The sequence below is a fragment of the Mirounga angustirostris genome, unplaced genomic scaffold (genome assembly GCF_029215605.1).
Source record: "Mirounga angustirostris isolate CCGP_5_RB_7025 unplaced genomic scaffold, mMirAng1.0.hap1 SCAF_3, whole genome shotgun sequence".
Taxonomy (NCBI): Eukaryota; Metazoa; Chordata; class Mammalia; order Carnivora; family Phocidae; genus Mirounga; species Mirounga angustirostris.
In genome coordinates, this window is record NW_026991711.1 from 145,138,415 (window position 1) to 145,162,283 (window position 23,869).

General features: G+C 34.1%; 1 protein-coding gene and 1 long non-coding RNA gene across 2 annotated transcripts in view; one reads left to right on the plus strand and one right to left on the minus strand.

Moving 5' to 3' along the window:
- Positions 1 to 17,659, plus strand: part of LOC135363900 (uncharacterized) — a 55,020-nt gene extending 37,361 nt beyond the window's left edge. The window contains exon 3 of the long non-coding RNA XR_010410239.1: positions 15,274 to 17,659. This is a non-coding gene — a long non-coding RNA (uncharacterized LOC135363900). The remainder of the gene's footprint in view (positions 1 to 15,273) is intronic.
- PDE1A (phosphodiesterase 1A) overlaps positions 1 to 23,869 on the minus strand; it is a 237,086-nt gene that overhangs the window by 184,596 nt on the left and 28,621 nt on the right. The window lies entirely within an intron of this gene.

Consider the following 23,869-nt stretch of genomic DNA (forward strand, 5'->3'; position numbering starts at 1 on the left):
ATTATTTTAGTAATACACATGTACATATTATGAGGAAATTGCTGGCCAATTATTAAATTCAAATTAAGTTTTAAATTGTTCAAAAGACAGTTGGAGTCTTTAAAAAAACAACTTCATTCAGTAGGAAACACAGCCACTTTAGAAGCAAAATGTAGACCACACTTTTCTCCATGTGGAAATTTTACTAGGGAAAAGGCAAGTAAAGCTCTAACTCAGAGAAGATAAGGGAACTAGAGTTCTTCCTCCTTTCATGGTTTGAGAAGGCCCATGCTTTTTCCCAAGTGCCAAATTCTCCAACTGAGGAGGGCAGTAGGGGCTAAGCCATCTCCTGGGTGAAAGGAACAGTTTCCATTGCAGGTCAGAAGAAATACCCTAGAATTAGTGGTGAAAAGGACATGGTTTAACATCTGTTGTCTCCTCATTTTATGTAAGAAAAAAACCGAGGCCAGGCTGGTGAGATGATTTGAGTAGATTTGTGGCAGAATCTGTTTGCTAGTCTAGTACTTCCCTCATAATAACATGGGAAGTATTAGTGGGAGGAACATGTATTCATTCTGCAAATCAAGCCAGAAGACCAAGGAGATGACAATTTAGAGACTTATCAGTAAATGGGGAAAGCCCATGATGCCTTTGTGTGGTGTGAACATGAGCAATCTTACTAAGAATTATTGGACACATAGTGTAGCATAGCCATCTCCCACCAAGACAGAAATAGGTGATAAATCATTAAACAATGACAAATAATTACAAGAATGAAAGTTGACCAACTCTCTGGGTTGCACAGGATTGAGAGGGCTCCCGAGACACAGGATTTTCAGTAGTAAGACTGAGAATGTCCCAGGAAAACCTGGACAAGATGCAAAGACATTGGGCACCTGGGTTACTCAGTTGGTTAAGTGGCTGCCTTAGGCTCAGGTCATGATCTCAGGGTCCTGGGATTGAGCCTGCATTGGGCTCTCTGCTTAGGGGGAGTCTGTTTCTCCCTCTCCTTCTGCCTCTCCCCCCAGCTTGTGTGCGCACGCTCTCTCTCTCTCTCTCAAATAAATTAAAAAAAAAATTTTTTTAATATTATAAAAAAGATGCAAAGACATTGTTTTTCTTTAAATTTTCAATGTACATTTTTTTCCTTTTATTTTCAAATTTGCCTGCTGAGAATGTGGTTGTTGATATTTAATAACCAACCATACAAATAAATGAACACACTCCTATACAGAACATAGAGAAGAAAACAAGATACAAATCCCTACCTCAAAGACGTTCTAATGGGGGAAGAGAGATAGATAATAAACACAATTAATAAATGTTATAAAATCCTAAGTGTTATTGAAAAAAAATAGAACAGAGAAAGAGAATTGATCAAAGGCAGCAACATTTTTTAGTAGGATGGTCAGGGAAGGACCTCACTAAGAAGGTGACATTTGAACATAGACTTGAGGGAGGTAAAAGAGTGAGCCACATGGATTATTGGGGAGAAGTGTGTTCCTGGCAGAAGCAACAACACATATGAGGACTCTAATTAGAGAGCAAGCTTTATGTGTTTGAAGAGGAATGAAGGAAAGTCCACTGTGGGCTGAGAGCAGGGTAGTAAGAGATGAAGCCTGACAGAAAATTCAGATTCTCCAAGCCTGTTTAACCACATCATGTGAGGTAGAGTAGGCAAAGTTGGACTGCTAAAGACATTTAAAATAACATTAACCACAGAACAGTTTTATCAGGAGGAATTAGGAACTAATGCCTCTAGAGACTAACAAGGCAATGGTCCCAGTAAAAGATGTTTGCCACAAACTACAGAAACAAGGTCTGAGAGGCTTAGAGCACTGATGAACACGTGCAGTAATTATATGATACATCTCCTAAGTTTTATAGATTAAGGAAAGACAGAGTCAGTACTTTCTATGTTTAAAAATAAACAGATAAATTACTTTGGAAAATATTCTATATAACATTAATAATGTCATTTTATATTTGCTTTGTATCTTAATAAGAGGCAACAGTGATATTAATTATATTAATATTAATAGAGAAAACTAACTCCATTTCACAAATACGTGTGAATTTCCTCAGTCTTGAATTCCATAACAGGGAGCCAAACTGGAGGAAAACATTTCTGATGTAACAAGTAAAGTGACTACAAAGTCAACACATATCTTCCAGAATTAAAGAGTAAGCCAAAAGATATTTTGCAGATGTATATGGTATTAGCCAGCATCTGGTCTGTGACCATGGTGGTATGAAGAGCTGGAAATACTACTGGACTATTCTGACGTGGGAAGATGTGATCCAATAGCCAGTAGCTCTCTAACGACTTGAGAGTCTCCTCCTCCACTTCCTACCCCACCCTCTTACAATTGGACAGCTGTCACGGACAATGGACTATTAATCAATCTACTCTTGCTTCTCTCCATTCCTCTTCCAAAGTTATCTTTCCAGCTACAAACATGATGATGCAATCATGCCAACTTCTTACTTCCAATTTTTCAGGCACTTTTCTTCAACTTCAGAATAAATCTTAATCTTCATTTTGTAGCATAAAAGCCACTCATGACCAGATCTGTCAAAGTCTCATTTCCTGATAATTCTCCACGTGGAATCTATATCTGTTTTTCCTTTTGTGCCCCCAGTAATGTTATTTCTTCTCTCTACAACTCAGGTGTTTCTTCTCCCCTCATCCCAATTATTTCCTCACTTCCATTAATTCTTTTTCAATATTCAACTCCTTTATGAGGCTTTCCTTTATAGTACCTCCCCTCCCTACTCCTCCTCTGTGTCTCCAAAGCAGACCCTTTAAAAGAGTTATCACACTGGATTTTAACAGATGTTTTACTTCTCTGTCTTCTCCACCAGCCTGAATTATTTGAGTATGGAAGCAGAGACTTATTCATCTTTGTATAACTAGCTCTTAGAACAGTGTCTGGCATCTAAGTGATACTTGTTAGAAAGATGGAAGAATTAATAGTTTGATGAATGAATAAATAGGGACTATCATTTTGGGTAACTTAATTTATTTAAACCATAGTTTTTCATCTATGGAGATATTTTTATGTTGCTATCATTCACTTTAAACATGAAATCTGATTTTCAGCAAATTTCAGCCATTAGCATTTGCATCAGGGGTAAATGCCTATGTTACAGGGTCTGAAATAATAGGCTCATATATTATCTGCAATTCCTACAGCAATTTTTTTCAACCCCTAACAATGTGGCAACTATGTATTTTGAAATTTCATTTATAATTATGGAATTACTAATCAAACCTAAATATTAAATAATAAAGTAACCTGATGCATCACTGATTTTCAGTTTCTTTTATTAGTAGCACTGGAAGACCTTGTCACAGAAGATCTCATACAGAATATGCAAAATTGTAAAAGTAGAAACCATAGCCAGGTTGAAGCTGAATTGAGGATACCCAGCCTTTACCCTTATTTTCCTCTCCTACTTCCCTCCTGTGGGTCTGTATTGTGTACTTGCTGTATTATTTAAGAGTATCCAATTCTGCTAAGTAAAAAACCAGAAACAAAATGTGGTGGATGAAACTCACAAGATGTATTAAGTATAGATGGTGAACAATTCAACTGGCTTCTAAAACATATGTAATATTCATAAGAAGTGTTAAGTATAATTAGAAAAAAATTATAAATAGAAATCAAATTAGTAACTTATAAGATATGGATATCTATCTCTCACAGAATAAATGAAATATATGATAAAAAATAAATGGAATAAATAGAAGTATCACTTAGAGATGGAAACAGATACAAAGACCAAATCACAAGATACAAATCATGTCACCTCCAGATTGAAAGATATATCATCACTAAGTCAGCTACCTATTTGTGACACACATCATGGTTCCATTTTGGTCCCATGTATGTTCTACCCCACATGTGCAGAGAAAAGGCAAAGCTATTCATCAGGTCAGTGAAAGTGAGAGCAACTGACCAGGTTCTGCCCTTAAACACCTCCAGTAAAACAAGAATGCATTGACTCCAGGTGCCTTCCTTCACTGAGTCTCCTTGTTCAATGTTACTTGTAACCACATCTTCAATAATAAAGGCCAATGTGGCAGAGAGAGGGAGAGGCAGGACATATAATGTAATGTAACACAGGATTCCAGTAGGATGGTCCTTCCACCCCTCTTGTATCCTATCGCAAGTATGTTAACCCATCTCCAGCTCTTTCTTCTTGCTTCTTGCTATGTGTTTTCATTTGGTTCAATAAACTATGTGAATCAAGCATCTTAGTATGGGTCTGTGGGTCTTCCTATCCCTTGATTCTTGGGAATGTGTGTCGGTTAATATGCTTGGAGGCTACCATTGCCTCAATGTAATTTCCCACATGAAAGGGGTCCCTGTGACTGTTACCTGTTTGGAAAACATGGTTATAATGCAGTCTTACAAATCAATTAATAGTAGTCTACTTTTGTAAGCCTTTCATTAATCTTAACTGTTATCAATCATGGTTTAATTTAACATGGCTTTTATAGCATTCCCAGACTATATTAGAACACTTTGTTTTTAAAAAATGTATTCTGAATTCTTTTCTAGGAATCTTATCCCTTACAGGAAATGCTAGTATAGAGCTCTGACATTTCATTACAGTTTGGCATCAAAATACATCCAACTTTCCTCTCAGTTTTCAAGGCTATCCCCCTGACTTATGTGCTTTGACATTCTATTAATGTCATATCCAATAAAAAGATATCTTAATTTTCACTCTTCCTAATGAAAAACTTTTAAGATTTTAAAATAAAACAATTTTTAGGTTTCTTTGCAAATATATAACATGCCTTTACAATACGATAAACATAAAATAGACTCCTAGAGTGTTGATGGACATTATATTAGTTTGAACTATATGAAATAGACATTTTTGTAAGTCTAAAACAGCCAGATATTGGTACTTTTATATAATTCAAACTAATAGTTCTAGTCCTCTAATGATTATCTAGTTTAGACACCCTGAAACAGTCAATAATTTTTCAGCATCTGATTGAGAACTTCTAATGTTTTAATTCCCTTGTAACACGATTTCTCTCATTTTGGAAAATTTTAACTTATGGAAAGTTCTTCCTAATTTTGAGTAAAAATCTGTATCACTATAACTTCAGTTTATGAGTAGGTGGTTATATTTTCTATCATGCAAGCCAGGACACTTTTGAAATAGGACACTCCTAGTAATTTTGGAGGGATAGCAGGTGTAACTTGAGATAATGCTGGGCACATACACAAGGACAACCATCCTATGTCTGAGTCACAATGAATATATATAATTCCTCATTTATAAGCTATCCTTTAAAATAACTGATGATTTCTATTATTGCTGTTAACTTTCATTTTCATGAAATTAAACATGACTCCATTTCCTTGGATCATTCCTCTGCTGGCATGACTTTGAACCCTATACATTTAACTAGCTTAGTGTAAATATCTTAAATATGTATTACAAAGGAAGAGGAATCAAATTAAACTGAATTCTAAGCCAAAGCTTCTCAATCACAAAATAGACAAGTTAGAGAACTAATACACGTCCCTAAATTAATCTTGCCTGTAAATCACTGGCTCCTTATTTGCTCCATCTTTCTTTTTTCCTCTTCAGCTTACATTTTTCTCCTTATTTCTCCCTTTCTCTTATTATCGTACTGGGCCAGCAATGACAGCATTAATATTGTTTAGACTTGCCTTTTTTCCTCAACATTAAAAATGTGCTGACCTGTCCTATAATCCTTTTGATTGAATATAGATACAAGTATCCACTTGCTAGCTTCTTGTGTAGAAATCTATTTCTCATTTTGTATTGTCCTCCGTGTAATTGAAAACAAACTAAGAGATGGAAAGAGTGCATGGAACTTATTACAGGGCTTTGTACCCAGTAGACACTCAATAAATCAGTGGTTCTCACCTCTGCTATTTACCATATTCTTCCTTGGTATGTAGCAAATGCTGAAGGATACGAAAGTGCCTGCAATGTGCAGGAATTTGACTCCAATGTACTAAGAGATGTTTGTGTGGTGCTAAACAGTTACATTAAATGACACAATGTTGAAAGGTGATGATGTGAATTCTTTGAAATTATGATTACTTTTATAGGAATAGACACTGTGAGAAGTTCCTCTACTATAGCAGTTTTTAAAAGTTAATTATTTTTTCTGTGTTTAGTGCTATTAATCCCTTCAAGGGTAGTTTGAGTGTTAAAGAGCTTACCTCAAACATGAAAAGTTTGAGACCCATTGTAATAAATGTTTATTTGAAGAATGCTGATTGACCAATACAAGTTTAACAAATGAGAAAAAAGAGAATGAAGGGTATGTTTCCTATGTTCCTTTCTGGGTGAGGTGACGTTTCTGTTAGTGCTGAATCTAAAACCATATTGATTTATAGCCAACACTTGCCTGTTGCCTCTCTTAAAATTTATCACATAACCTTAAAAATCCTAAACTAATTACCTCCATCTAAAAGAATTGTATCTCCCTTCCCACATTACTTTGATACTCCATTGTTCTTATTTTAAAAATGTATTAAATATTAACAGAATTTTTAAAATATGATGACAGTAGCAAATATGGACACAAAATTTTTTCGAAGTTCATTTCACATTAAGAGATACTTTAAGTATGAGAAGCCAATCTGTTTATGTCCAGCTTTATTTTGGGACATTATCTTTCCCTTTAATAGAACACCATTTCCTCAGACTCCATGGGTTACTATGGTATCCTGCTTATATTTGCTTCTGCTAATGTTCTTGAGTCCATTAATGTTCGATTGTGAAACTGTTTTGACTAGTAGACTTGGCAGTCATGGCCAGCGTGGGACAAAGAAAGCAGCTCCCTGAGCCATCAGAGTAGTACAGAAATAAACAGAGGAATGCATCGTTGTCACAAGCTCATGTTCAATCGTCACGGGCCTTATTACTTGACAAGATAACCATAAACCTGACAAAATGCCGCAAACAATAAAAGCGAGTTTCAAGGACTTGTTGAGCATCTTTCTTCAAATTATCACTGGTCACTATGGCAAAAAATAGCCTGTTTCTTTTGGTCAAAAATATTTAATGATTTATAAAATTTAGAAAATTTACAAAAAAATACACAATCCTCTTTCATTTGTTCTGGTGATTTGGAAATCACATGGAAAAGATGAAAAAAGTATATGCCAGCTGAGTGTAAATATTAAGGCTCTTTAAGGTAAAAGCCATCTCTTACTGATTTATTATTAATCCTTTTTACTATTTTGTCTCTTATGACTAAAATTGAATGTAAAATAATTTGCTCCTTTTTTCACAAGGGACTGATATACATATTACATGACACAATTAGCAAATTTGCTCACCATGGTTTCTGTAATCCTTTTATCTCCCTATATTTCTAGTTCAAATATGCGTTAAAATTTTAGAATCCGTACTAAACATTAGAAAGAACACATTAATAAATTTTAAATTCTCGTGGTGAGACACTATTTTCCCAACAAAATCAATGAGGTGGAAGTAAAGAATATTCCTTAATCCTGGGTACTTATCTTCTTGATAAGAGTCCTGACAAACTAATTTAGCAAAGCCAATTCAGGTGTGAAACTGCATGTGGTGGAGATAAGTAGCATTTATGGGTTAGTCAGGGGACTTTTAAAAATCCAGTTATTCTTTAATACCTTAAAAATTAATTTAAAAATAAAATTATACTTTGCCATGCACAAATGCCATAATACATAATAAAAAAGTTATATCTGATTTCTTCATAATTCAGTCTTACATCTGAAAGTGAACTTGGAAATATCTGTCTCACCATTTTTATTTCTTCCCCCTCTTTTTTTTTTTACTTTGTATTATGGAAATTTTAAAACACATTCAAAAGTAGAGCAGTCAGTATAATGAGCTCCCACGCACCCACCACTCAGCTTTAACAATTAACAGTTGCTAATCTTTCTCATCTATCTTCACCTCACTTATATTTACAAGAATATTTTAAAGCAAATCCCACACTTAATATCACTAGGGATATAATGATATGTGTCATTAGCAGGTAACACTTTTTTTTCTATAACATTTATGAATACTATTATCATATTTTACAATATTCGTAAGAATCCCTTAATATCACCAAATACTAGTTCATGTTCAAATTCTGTGATTTGCTCATACACACTTTTTTCAGTCTATTGTTTAAATCAAGAGCATCCCCTGCCACCACACCCACCCCCAAGAAGACCAGGCATTATCATATTTGGTTAATATGTCTATTAAGTCTCAGTTTCTGTTTCCCACTCCTTTTTATTCATGTCATTTATCCTATAAAATTCCCGCATTTCAGATTTGGCTGATTTTCTCCCTCTCACCCTTCTTATTACCTCTTTTTTACAGAAGACCATACTGGGCCTAAGAGATATTCAAAACTCATCTGTTGTTACAGGATGAGATAATAGAAGCGTAGGACTGGAAGTCAGGTTCTCTGCTGTTGAATCTACAGCCTTATAGTGTAGGAAAGAAAAAGAGTGAGAAGTTTGGAGATTGACAACCTGGACAAGTTCCATTTAGTAGCTGAGTGACCTTAGGCATGTTACCTAGATTCTCTGAACCACATTTTCCACATCTGAAAAATGAGGATGATAAATTCCTTCCTTGCCCATAAAATGTTTATTAAATGCTAGCTGCTTTTACATTATTATTTCAAGTTATATTTTTTGTCTCTTTGGAAAACACCAGGTTAGTTTTAAGCAAAAATAGTAGCATATTTTGGTTCCACTATAGGCCTAATGGCAAGGAGTTAGAATTGGAAGTTAGCGTTGTTTAATAGTCACTGAATTTTTTGAATATCAAATCAAGCACTTTAGTTCTCTCCCATCTTTCTATGCCAGATTTGATCCATCGTAAAAAGCCCAATTTATAGGATGTTTAGTGTTCCTCTCTAACTCGCATTCTGTCTCTACCCTAAGGTACACCCCCAAAAGTCATCTAGCAAGTGTGCATAACTCAGTGACACCATTTTCTCTTTTTACAACCCAGAACAGTGTACATCATTATTAAGTTAATCTTCTTGATGCACTATTTTTATACAGTAGATTCTTATCACACATGTTTAGTAATTGTTTCTTTTTTGTTAAAATCTATTCACATTTGGAGGACATAAAATTAAGTTCAGTTTATTTAAAATAGTATTGTCTAATTGATTAAAATGTAGCTACAGTAATAATATAAGGGAAGTGATCCCTTTCCAGTTTAATAAAGCATTTACTGGAAAAAGGGAGGGATGCCTTGAGGTGGCCACATCTTTACCAAGATTAACTAAAGTAGATTCCAGGTCTCTAGAATGTTATAAAAATAAAGGATGCAGAACATTCAATGGACTAGTCAGCAGTGGTAAATCCTGGAGCATGGTCAAGGAAAATGAGAGCAGGAGACTCAGAAACCAAACTTTGACCATCAGGTAATGCCTCAAGACTTTGGAGCACTTCCACTGATATAATAAGAACCAAGGTTAAAACTGCAGTGGCACGAAGAATTAATTAGGAACAATGAATATAAATTAAGTTTGTGTCAAATGATAGAGATAGGTTCACTACTTGACACGAAGATGAGTATGAAGGCAGCTTTGGAAAGAAATCTTTTCCTTTCAGATAAGAGGAAAAAAGAGTGGCTGGTTAATGAGATCAACTTTGAGATGGAGATGGGTGAAATTAATAGGGTCCATGCCTGATGGACTCTAATTTCTTGAAAATATAATTAAGGACAGTTGGTTGAGTTTTTTGAGGAAAGTTATAAAGATTTCCAGGAGTCGGTGAGTGAATGTGCATGAGACTGATTAGGAATCAAGAAGGGCTGACTGTGACTGGAAATTTTCTTTAAGGATGAAGGGTAATGGTATCAGGCAGTCTTTCTTGAGCATCACTCGGACCAGGAGCAAGCAAGGCATAAGCTGATGATCCAGCTGAAAGTAGACAAGGCAAGACCCAAAGAATGTGACAAGACTGCATTACTGGTAAGACCTGCTGTTAAAGAGATTAAAGAGGAACTCCAATCAAGGTAGGAAGAGAAAGCCACAAGTGAGCAACAATCTAAGAAGGACTATGATGAGGTAAGAGGCTATGGAAGGATGAGAAAAAGACTGTGGTCAGAAAGGACACTTTCAAAATTCAAGATCTTAGAGAAGGACCTTGGGAATGTGAGGCTGAAATAGTGAAGTCATTGGATTAGAGGAGGTTAAGTGTTAAATGGATTATCATTGAGGATACTAAAGTTATGATATTTCAGGTGCCTTCAGAGACCTTCCAACAAAGACCAAGAAAAGAAGAAAGAGAAAAACTGCAAAGAGAGGCCTTTTAAGGCTTCCCATGAGATGGAGAGGAGAGCGGGAATGACTCAAACAAGTTGAATTTACATGTCTAATAAATACAGGAGGAAAACCTCCCAGGGGTACAGGCTAGGCAGAAAGTGTTTGCCTATCCAAAGTAGCAGCTGGGTGGAATCACAACTTAATGTCACCTGACTCCAAAATCATTGAAAAACATTAGAGCAACAGTTCCCAAAAAAGATTATGGAAAAAGTGGTTATAAAATGTGCATTATAAACATTTATTAAATATAGATTTCTTCCATATTAAATTATTCTTTTAATACCTACAGGCATCAGTTCCTATTTAAGGTCAAGAACCTGCCAAATTTTGTTTTGTTAAGAGAAGAAAGCCAGAAGAAATTTCTCCAAGCAATATTTTATTTGAAATGTTATTTTTAAATATGGCCATCAGGTCTCCTGAAATGAAAACTTATTCTGACAAAAGCTTGTCATTAACCGGACTAAAGGAGATGAACAAAGGGAGAGGACTGCACAGAGACAAGATATCCACAGCTGCAAATAAAAATATGAACAAATTCTGCCCACTGTATCTCAGCAGACACCAATAAGTGTTTGAAATAGTGATGACAAAGGACTAAACAAGTAACATTGTTATAAGCCAGTATCATAGCAATTCCTTAAGCATAAAGGAGATACGACTTTCTGAATTACTGAGGAATCCAGGGCCAGGCAGGACAGAGGTGGGAGGCACACCCTCCACACCAGGGTCTGGCTCTGGAAAGTGAGAAGGTGCAATGTCTAAGAGGGTGCAATGCCACAGCCTCAGATCCAAATTCAGAAGCTCTTCATACTGGAGAACCAATCTGCGTAGTAGGTCAGAGCACAGAGAAATTCAAGAATGTGCTGAATACTCAGGAGCAAGGTAGACCAGACCAATGGTTATCACCTGGGGAGCATTCCCATAGGAAGAAAATGCTTAAACACCAACCTAAAGAAAAAGCCAAGACTCCATTTCCTGGACAGTAGAGAGACTGGACATGGCAGCTCAGAAGCAGAGATTTCCTAAGGACAGGGATTCAGAGTGGGGATAGTGTACAGGCCAGCAGTCAACTCATTAGAATGAAAGAAGACTTAGAAAAGGCCCAAATCCTGTGGAGTAGGACACGATGTAATGACAAGAAGGAATTGTTGAGGTTGGGCAACTTCATGACCTCACAGGACACCAGGTCTCACTTGTGGTAGCCAGTAAAGAAGACTAGAAGGAAAAAAAGCATCATGGGAACCCAGCTGATTTACTTGGATCATACATGCCGAATTTGAGTGTTCAGTATCAAACACTGCATTTTAGCAGTAATGGAATGGGAGCAATTACCACCCAACCTGCCTTTTTGGGGGACTGAGGGTGGCCTAATATGATATGAATACTATCAAGAGAGCAATTTCCAATGTTAACAAGGTGATGGAAGGAAAAGCCAAATGACAAGGAGTCAGTAAAGGAAGGAGGGAAGAAGAGAGCAACAGTGTAAATTACTTCTTCTATAATCTACTAGTAAAGCCACACTCCTTGTATAAGAACTCAAACAAACTTATCATTAGGTTATCATTTTTGGTCATGGTGGAATTATAAACACAAATTCCATGGGCAGTTCTAAAACTGTGGTAGAACTTGGTTTTAAGATGGTCCCTTGGATGAACCAGAATAAGAAGGCTATTTCATAGATTTTCCTTAAAGTGAAAACCACAGACCCTTGCAATATATGATAGCATTCCATCTGAGAAACACAGAAGTAAAGGAATGAAGAAAGGTAAAGAGTGGTACCTGGGGAATAGCAAAATTGAAAACTGGGTAGTTTTTTTTTCACACTTGAGCTTGTTTGAAGGCAGTGAAGAAGGAATTAAGAGAAAGACAAGTTTATAAATAGAGTTTATAAATGTAGGGAATATTTGGGGGAGAAAAATGACAAAAAAGCAAGAGAAAATACTAGTGGCACAGGAAAAGAAAACAGACTTTCACTTAATGACTGCATTGAGTTACCAAATCATGTGCTACTGCTTAAAGGTACTAAATAGATATGTAAAAGGACAGAAACTAATAAATATTAATGATCCTCCACCTTAATCATCCATTCAATCAATAAATATTTACTAAGCATTTGGGAAATGGTGGAGGAGAAATATTAACCAGAGTATAAATGTGTTCAAAAATTGAAAATTTATTTAGGTAGACAAATCCACATAAAAGATTAATGAGTAACTCCTTGTAGCATATACTTACTATTATTTTTTCCTATGTAATGTTTAAAAATTTGTATGTGCATTTATTCATGTATCAAATTAAAATAAACAACTCTTAAAGATTGATATGATAGGTTCTGTAATGAATATCAGCAAAACTACCTGGATATCCATATAGAAAAGGTAAACTATATCTTCTACCTCACATCACACAGAAAAGTTAATTTCAGGGTGAATCAAAGACCTATACACATAAATGATAAGATTATAAAGCTTACAGAAGAAAATGCAAAATGTAGGCAAAAATTTCTTGGGACACCAGAAGCACTAACCATTGGAGAAAAAATTGATAAAGTTAATCTCATCAAAATTAAACTTCTGTTCTTCAAAAGAGACCATTAAAAATTCCATTAGAAAATCATAAAGGCAAGTCACAAGCTAGAGAAAAATACTCATCAGACGTATATCTACAGAAGACTTACTTACAGAATATATAAAGAGCTCTACAAATCCATAATAAGCAGAAAACAACCCAATAAAAATGGACAAATATTTTATGAAATGTTTCACAAAGAAAGATACACAAATAGCCAATAAGCACATAAAAAGATATTCAACATAACTATAGTCATCAGGGAAATACAAATTAAATCTAATGAGTTACCACTTTGAACCTACTAGAACAGGATAAAATTTTCTTATCAAACGTTGATGAGAAAGTGAAGCAAGTAGAATTCTTCTACATTGCTGATGAAAGTAAAATTTTATTACTACTTTGGAAATTAACTTGACAGTTTTCATAAAGTTAAGTATACAACCTCTTTATGACCCAGCCATTCCACTCCTTGGTATTTATCTAAGAGAAATGAAAACATGTGTCCACAAAAAGATCTGTACAAGAATGTTCATAGTACCTTTATTCATAGTGTCCCCAAATGGAAATAACCCACACGTCCACAACAGAGAAGTTGATGAACAAATTGTGGTATTTTTATACAATGAAATAAAACTTAGAAATAATTTTTTTAAAGTAATCAAGTACTGATAAACAAAACAACATGGATGAACCTCAAAAGTATTATGTTGAGCTAAAATAGCCAGATACAAGAGTGCATAGCAAGTGATTCCACTTATATGAAGTTCTAAAACAGGGAAAACCAAGGTAAGGTAATGGAAATTAGAACAGAGTTTGCCTCTGGGTGATGGTGGGGTGGGGGGGTTCAAAATTGACTGAGAAAACTTTTTGAAGAGATGAAAATATTCAGTATTTTATTTGGAGTTATGATTATAAGTTATGATTATAAGTTCCACTGAACTAAATACTTACAATCTGAGTTTTATTATATATAAACTATGCCTCAATTAATAAAAATAACTGAAATTGGACTAAATGATTTCCAGGAGTCTTTTCCTATTCTAATATTTTTGTCAAGATTGCAATAATTTTCTAAGTATTAGCTTTGATAAAATAACTATTGAAGGAATGCTAGACATCATACTTGGAGCCATTTGCATGTTACTATTTTAAAGTTTAACATTATATAGCTCTTTAATGAGTTTCCAGTTGCAACTAATGAACTGTTCAAATAAAATGCCACCATATGTAACTCAGATGTCATTCATTGTATTATTCAAAGGTTCTCCATCTTTAAACCTTCCCACTTATCTTCTTCGGAATTACATTACTATGAAAATCCTGTTTTGTTGTTAAAACTCTACTATAAAATCTTTTTATTATATGGTATTTTCATATTTTTAAAGGTCATTGCTATTTTAGCATACCTTTATCTGCATCAGAACTGAGTAGTCTCTAATCTGAACATAGCATTTGCTTAGACTTTCAACATGTTCCACAAAGGCACACACAACAAGTTGAAAATCATTTTTGACAAAAAGCTTTAAATTTTGTTTTTGTAAATATTAGGCCATTACAAATGAGAATGGGGAAGAAATTGTTTTAAATCCAATTTATGACTACTCTCAAAATTTAAATAATAAACTCCATTTTTAGTAGCATAAAGAATGATTTTTGAAACCTACTTAATCTTTGAGATAAATCTCACGTGCTACATCAATACCAGTTTTTCTTAATTATCTTCCACTTAGCAATCTAAATTGAATGCGGTGAATTGCAACTCTTCCAAAAAAAAAAAAATTCATTCTAGAACTGCTTATATCCATTCTTCACATCAAATGACTTCACAACATAGAATAATGACATAATTACAATTTTCTAAAATGGTTTAATAAAGCAGTTACAAATGTCCTAGAATGTTAAAAGTCAGATATTAGATGCAATTCTTTCTCATTCTCTCTTCCATCTTGGCACAAATTACAAATGTTAGTTTTTTTCCAAGTGAAACTGTGTGAATATAAAGCTACTGAGAGAGATCATGAGAGCTCATGGCCCTTGCTGACATGAGCTCTACAGATCCTTTCCTTCAAGCTCAGAAACTACACAATCCCAGCTGTTGAAATGTCTGACAGAAATAAGGGCTTGGAAGAGTTCCATCTGGCTGAACTTTAACAACACAAACAGGAATAAAGCAATGCTCACAGGCAAGGATTTTGTAAAAGTAAATACTCCTGCAAATGGAGGAAATAAAAATGCATCATTCTGTAAAGGTTAAGTGGAAAGAAATGTACAGTAACATAATGTAAAATAAGAATTTAAGCATAAAGTGTTAACAGGGCTGTTCTTATTTTAAGATAAAGATGGTCATGTAATATTTATGAAATATCTTTTCTTTCCAAAAGTGGATATTTGTCAGGATCATCTTACTTGGTTGAAAGCACCAGGTGTGGATTGTGTCAGGATGAAGATCTTTTCTATTCTATTCACCCATGATAACCCAGAGACTTGAATGAGCACCTTACTTCCCAGCAACTCAGAAGCAAGCCTGGAGAGTCTGGATCACCATCATGACACACTTTGAAGCACTGCAGACAAGATCCACCAAAATCTTATCCTTTTTTTATTTCTTTTCTCTTCCTGCACCCCCTTGCTTTATGTTCTCCACTAGTACTTTGCTCTGTCATGCCTCTGCCTTTTTTCGTGTTCTCCCTGGTCCCCTCCCCAACAGCAATTCATCTTAAAAGACTCAGCTCTTCTTTAAACTTTCCAAGTGTGCTGTCTCCTGTCCAGGTAGAATAAACCATACCCTTTGCCCATTCTGATACATCTCCTTGTTCATTTTGAGAACAACGGCATGCATGCTAGGTTTCATATCTAATTTAAAAGTTATCTTAAACAGGATCATGTAAAGAGTCATTTTGAAAAAATTTTGAAATTTACATTTTAAGTAACTATCTTTTTTCTTCTTTTCTGTTTTTAATAATCATTTATAGATTTTTTTAATTGGGAAAATTATTTCTTCTTTTGGGGATAATTATGTCATTGATGGGAACTTATAAAATCCAACTCACAAGCTAATTAAAGAATTATGGTCATTGAATAAATCAACGATAATCTCACTGAGTAAACCTCAGCAGACCCATGACCAGTTATTTCAAGTGCACTGAAGATCACCTGAGAATGTACCAGTGTCCTAGAAGTAAAAAGTCAGACGCAGAGCATGCTGGTGTTAGACTAGAAAAGAATGCCTATCAATTCATAGTCAAGATTACTAGCCAGGAGTCATGGTTGTATTTGAATAAAAACAATGATTGCATTGAGAAGGAGTAATGAACTCAGAGGATTTAAGGATCTAAAGGTGATCATGAAAGGTGTATAAGTAATCATATTATATGATTAATTTGATGTGAATGTGATAGAGTGTCTTCATTAATCATGTGTAATTTTGTGGGTAGTTGGCTTTGTTTTGTTACATTTCGCAGAAGAAATAGAACTAATGGAGTTCTGGGGTGCCTGGGTGGCTCAGTCATTAAGCATCTGCCTTCAGCTCAGGTCATGATCCCAGGGTCCTGGGATTGAGCCCCGCATCAGGCTCCCTGCTCAGTGGGAAGCCTGCTTCTCCCTCTTCCACTCCCCCTGCTTGTGTTCCCTCTCTCATCTCTCTCTCTGTCAAATAAATAAATAAATAAAATCTTTTAAAAATAAAAAAAAATTTAAAAAAGAACTAATGGAGTTCTGATAAATTTTAGACACTCACAAGATTGTTTTTCATCTAGAATGTTGGGAGAAAATGAAATTTTCTTCACCTCCCACTCTATATCATCACGCTCTTGCCAACCTAGACACAAAACTTCTGAATTTGTTATTAGGGCATCTTATCAATTCAAAATGTGATTTTGAATGGTTGCCAGAGAGGTCAGTGAAGAGTCCCTTTATATGGTTCTTGGGATGGGGGCAATTGCTTTCTTAAAGGTCCTTAACTGAATGTGTCAGCATAAAGGCATGTGTTATACATAAAGTAGGAATTGCTCATAAGACCTGTATTAATTTTGTTCAATTTTGCTACCAAAGAATAACGTTTATGTATTTTTAATTTTTAACTTACTTTATTCTTGCTTAGAGATAACCATTGTTTCTGGACTACATGTTTTGGTTTTCTTTCCACTAGTACCTACTCATTATTTATTTCTGTAACAATTATTATTTACACTATTTCCACCTTTCGTAATGTTAAAAGTAGGTTTTAACAATAATCAAATATATATTTGTGGTACGCAGAATTCTAAGAATAATCTCCAATGATCATTATTCTTTTGTAACCTCCTTCCTTTGAGTATGAGCAGAACCTGTGAGTATGATGACATATCTGTGATTCCTGCTGTGCTTATGATATGTTACATGGAAAAGTTAACCTTAAAATAGGGAGATAATCCAGGTGTCTAAATCTAATCACACAAGTCCTTTAAAAGCAGAGGGTTTTCCTTGGATGGTGGCATATAAGAAAGGCAGAAGAGAAAGTCAGAGAAATTCAAAGCAAGAGAAAGATTTGATTCATCACTTGAAGATGGAGGGACCATGTGCAAGGATGAAGAACAGCACCTAGAAGCTGAAGAGTGGCTCCTGGCTAACAGCCATTGAGGAAACAGGAACTGTAGTCTCATAGCAAATAATAAAATTCTGCCAACATTAAGAGTAAACTTGGAAGTGTATTCTTTCCCAGAGCCTCTAAATGAGAGCCCTGCCTGGCCAACACCTTGATTTCACTCTTGTGATACTCTCAGCATAAAACCCAGGCTCGTGTGCTCAAATTTCTGACCTACAGAATTCTGAGCTAATAAATGGGTGTTGTTTTGAGCCACTGTTTGTGATAATTTGTTACTTAGCAAAGAAAATTAATACTGCCTCTAAAACCATGAAATACACAACCTTGCTTTACTATCTAGAAAAAAAAAGAGCTCTGTTTTAGGGATATTTTCTTTTTGCACAGAATATTTCAAAAACATGTTATTATTCATTGAACATCTATCTTTTCTGTTCTGGAACTCATACCATTATTCCTAGAAGATTTAAATGGACATTTCCTAAAATATGGACTACAACATCTTGCATAAGTTAATAATTTAAAGTCTGAAAATTAATGTTTTGTGAAAAAATGTTTTTAATAAAAGATTATATTTGATAAATTAAAAGTTTCCACAGCTTAATTACTGCAACTCCTAATCAAGATAATCATTAACTACTCTTCACCACCAACATAATAAAATTAAGAATCTATATCCGGACCCCTCATTCTGGTCCCAAATCTTCCCCCCACCTCATTTATGATTAATCCTCTTCTCAGATTCTCCTCATACTCTGAAAATCTCTTTGGTTTTATTTATTTATTTATTTATTTATTTATTTATTTATTTATTTATTTATTTTTTAAAGATTTTATTTATTTATTCATGAGAGACAGAGAGAGAGAGGCAGAGGGAGAAGCAGGCTCCCAAGGAGCAGGGAGCCCGATGCGGGACTCGATCCCAGGACCCTGAGATCATGACCTGAGCCGAAGGCAGACGCTTAACCATCTGAGCCACCCAGGCGCCCTCTCTTTGGTTTTGTCTTCGTGGTTTTCTCACATGGTCTTTCTAATATTCCTTTCATCCATACCTGGACTCCTTTTTCTTCCTCTCTTCCTATCTAATTTCCACCCATCTTTCTTTTTTTCTTTTTCAACTTTATTAAAATGATTTACAAATATAATTGTATATATTTAAAGTATAGAACATTATGATTTACATACATATACATTGTGCAATGATTCCCGAGATCAAGATAATTAACACCACCAGATCTCACATAGCTAACTTTTGTGTGTGTGTGTGATGAGAATGTTTAAGATCTACTCTCAGCAACTTTCAAGTATACAATACCATATTATTAACTAATGTCACCATGTTGTATATTAGATCCACAGAAGTTATCCTTCTAATAACTGAATGTTTGTGCCATTTGGACAACATCTCTCTGGATATGTATCCATTGAAGGACATTTAGGTTATTTCCATATCTTGGGTATTGTGAATAATGCTGCAATAAACATGGGAGTGAAATTATCCCTTTAAGATATTGATTTCATTTCCCTCAGATACATCCAGGAGTCAGATCACTAGATCATATGGTAGTTTTATTTTTAGTATTTTGAGAAACCACTATGCTATTTTCCATAATAGCTATACAAATTTATATTTCCATCAATAGTGAGGGTTCCCTTTTCTCCCTTTTGACATTTGTTATCTCTTGTCTTTTTAATACTAGACATCCTAACAGGTATGAGGTGATATCACATTGGGGTTTTGATTTGCATTTCCCTGAGGACTAGTGATGCTGAGCACCAATTTCATGTACCTATTGGTCATTTGTATGGAACCACAAAAGACCCTGGATAGCCAAGCAGTCTTGGGAAAAAAGAACAAACCTGGAGGCATCACATTCCCTGATTTCAAACTATTTACAAAGTTATAGTAATCAAAACATATGGTAAGGGCATAAAAACAGGTACATAGATCAGTGGAACAGAATAAAAGGCCCAGAAATAAACCTACGCATATACAGTCAACTGATCTTTGACAAGAGTCCCAAGAATATACAATAGGAAAAGAATAGTCTTTCCAACAAATGGTATTGGGAAAACTCAATATCTACATGCAAAAGAATAAAATTGGATCCTTATACTATACACAAAAATCAACTCAAATGGATTAAAAACTTAATGTAAGACTTAACATTATAAAACTCCTGGAAGAAAATACAGGGGAAAAACTCTTTGACATTGATCTTGGCAATGATTTCTTGAATATGACACACAAAATAGAGTCAACAAAAGAAAAAAACAAACAATTGGGAGTACATCAAACTAAAAAGCTTCTTCAGAGCAAAGAAAACAATCAACAAAATGAAAAAGCAGCCTAAGAAATGGGAGAAAATATTTGCAAACCACATAATATCCAGAAGAATTAATAACCAAAATATTAAAGAACTCAAAGGCAAGTACTTCTATTTACAAATGGACAAAAGATCTGAATAAAAATTTTTTCACCCATCTTTCAAGACATGAAGTCCTTCCTGATACTCTTCTCCTGCCCTCAAGATCTCTTACTTTTCTGAATTCTTCAGTACTTCTTGTTTGTGCCAGTTATCTTGCCATCATATTTATTTCTATCATCTCAAATGCCATCTTGAACTATTATTTAACTCATATTATCTCTCTGTGGACTGTAGACTCATTGAGGGCAGAGATTATATCATAAAAATAGAAATGATTAGTATTTGACGGTTTATTTGAATTTTTTACAAATACAAAGAAACTTTAAAAATAATTAGAAGTTATGTCTAATAAAACACAAAGGAGAAGTAAATGAAATCACATTTTAGCCATGACTGGAGGAAAAAGAACCCAAAGTTTATATCATTTAAAGAGTCTGTGTTTCTTTATAGCATAATTTATGTGAACAACTTTTTAAAAGTTTCTCAAGAAAGAGCAAATATTTAAATTATTTCATTGCACTGAATCTAAAACAACATCAGCATAAGACACACTATTATTTTTTTTATACCACTAAAAAGAAACAAAAATTGCCATTTAATCTATAACAAAATGCTTTTCAGCACTTTGGCATTTATTTATCAGTCCAGGTGATTTGTCAACTACTCTTACCTCTGGTTGTATTGCCTAGGAAATGAGAAGTAATGTTTGTTTATACGTCTAAGGAACAGCATAACACAGCTTTATCTACTTGTGACTATCCCCCTGTCGAGTTCTCTACACATTTTATTACTGCTTTGCAAGAAAACAGATACCAAAGGTCACTTATTCCATAATAAATGTTTGCTCCAATGTCAAATATAGGCCCCACTGCTTTATTTTTGTGCCTTTGTGCGTGCACAATTACTTTTCGTTTCAATGTCATCTCCAGTATGATATTTTTAGGACATTTTGAGGAGCAGCAAAGTCAACACGTGTAGTAAGAATAATTCACCTAACACAACTGAGATGATGATAAAATGAGCAGAAGTGGAAAAATTTATAAATGGGCTGCAATTATGTCAAATAAAATTGCTGGTTTTGTAGGTAAAAAATTATTCATACAGTAATTTCAACAGTAATTTCATATTGTTTAACCTAGTATGTCATGATTGCCATTTCCCCAAAAGGCATTGTAAGACCCCATTTAAAAAACAAAGTCTGATTTCAGGGACATTGCAATATGGGGGGAAAATGCATGAATCAGAAAATAAATGTATTTTTCAATAAATTCTTTCCCAGAAAAAAATGTTAAATATAATTTTAAGAATTATTAGTGTTAGTGTCAGACATAAGAGAAAATTTCTGGGATAAGAAACCAGATTAGGATTTTGACATTTGCAACAACATGAATAGAGCAGAGAGTATAATGCTAAGCTAAACAAGTCAGTCAGAGAAACACAAATACAATATGATTTCACTCATACATGGAATTTAAGAAACAAAACAAATGAGCAAAGGGAAAAAGAGAGAGAGAGAAAGAGAAACCAAGAAACAGACTCTTAACTATAGAGAACAAGCTCATGGTTACCAGAGGGAAGAGGGGGGGATGGGTGAAATAGGTGAATGGGGATTAAAGAGTACACTTATCATGATGAAAAAATGTAATTTAATTTAAAAGATAAAGAAACCAGATTAGGAAAACTTTATCACAAACTATTTCAAAAATCAATGGGAAAAAATATTCTCTACCCATGTACCAACACTCCAGTGTCTTTTTGTCTTTTTCTTTTCATCATTTCATATGATACAATGTCTAGTATTGGAGTGACATGTACAAGTCTTATTATCTCTTCTATGAGATAGTAAATTCTTTGAGATCAGGGATGAGTTTTTGGTCATCTCTGTATCTTCTTCCTCAGCTAACATGGTTCCTTAAACAGAAAAGGTGATCAGTACCTACTTGATTTGAATGAATGGGTGCTAGGTTTGAAAATGTCAAAGGAGCAGGATATAGATTCTGCACTTACAACTTGGAGATAAAACCAACTTGCATAGGACAAAAACTATTAAATTCTGTGTATAGTAAGATTTCAGAAAATAAAAAAAAACATTATTTCCGAAGAGGTTTACATGAAAAGCATGGAATTTCAACTGAGCTTAGAAAGGTTGGAAGTGGTTTAAATAGATGAGGCAAAAAGGAAAAACTGTATTTGACACTGAAAAAATAAGAAAGACAAATGGAACTGTAAAAAAAATAAAAATTAGAAATTGAATTGGATGAAGTTAGTGAGGAAATTCCTATTCTACTCTTGTAAAACAGTTTATATTTAAAATGTGCTGTTTTGATTTATGACCACTTAAAAGGAAGAAAGATGTTTAATATTCACTGTCATTACTGAAAATGGACATATCATGTAAACAGTCAACCATAACTATACAGCTCTGATCTCTTCTGGCACTTAACTCCTATTGACACAAAAAAACACGGAGTTCAGCATTGTGAATGTAGCACTACCAAACAGGCTTCAGACTAATTATACTGTTTTTATACTATAATGGCCCCATGTTAAATCATTAACATTGAGTCTTTGCTGCCCACTATTCCATTAAAAGCACTTTTACAAGTATGGAGGTCTAGTTCTTTGGCAGAGTTGAATTAAGATTCTTTACAAAAATAGTATATTGCTTTATTTTCAACATCCTGGACTGAAATGTACAGAGATGATTACAGTAATTTATGATCACTATCCATAGAGCCTTCAGGAATGCCTGAATAGATGTGGGCTACAAGTAAATACTTATGTCTAAGGTCGGTCTTATTACTTTTAGTGAAAAGGAATATATTGTTATCTCAAATCTTGCTAGTTTTTCATTACTACCTTATTATAGTTAATTCATACAAATAATTTGTATCCTATACATATTTTGCATATAGAAATCTTAACTTCTTTTTCAAAGTTTGGATTTCAACATAAAGTACTATTAACTATGTAATTGTGGATAAATTAATAAGCTGTCCTAAGCTTTAGTTTACCTATTTATAAAACAGGGTGAATAATACCTATTGACCCATCCTATTGAATTACTGACTTATTCTCTTGACCATCAGTGACTAAGTAGTTTCAAATTGGAAAATAACCCTAAGGTTTTCAACATTATGGCATAGTTTTCTCTTGGAAAAAATTTTATCATTCAGTCTACTCTATAAGTGGTAGATTTTGAAGGACTATTCTTTATTACCTATTTCTCAGTATTTTTTAAAAAACTCATTGTTTTTTCTTCACTGACTTTTACAGTTTCTTACAAACTCACATTCAATTAAGTGGGCTTTTTTTTGGTGTGAAATTCTATGAATTTTGGCATATGCATAGATTTATATATCATCACTCACCATCACACTCAGAATACAGAAGTGTCCCATGAACAAAACTATTCCCTTATGTTGCCCTTTTGAGTCAAATTTCCCAACTCCTAAACACCAGAACTACTGATATGCTCTCAATTTTATAAATTTTTAATAATGAAATTAATACATGCTTATTCTAAAGAGTTAAATATATACATACATTAGTATATACATTTAAAAGCTAGTATGCTCCCATTCCTCTTGTTAATTTCATACCTTTAAGCTAATCAGCATTAATACTATGATATATATCATTCTACAACTTTCTCAATGCCCAATTTTAAAAGCATTTATACATATATTTAAACTTATAAAGCCCCATTCCTTTTTCTTTTTATTGAAATCATTCCAATACAGGCTTTACAGCTTACTTTTTCAATATTAATAAATTTGGGGAATACTTTCAGATTAATACAGAAATCTATTTCATTCTTTTTAATAGTTGCTGAATATTCCATAGTTTGATCATATGATACACAATAGTTAGTAATAATTGATTTTTACCTTTAATTCCTTGTCATTGAACACCTTTGTATCAGGCTATTTGTGCTTTTCCCATGACTAAATGAAGATTGTGTCCTTG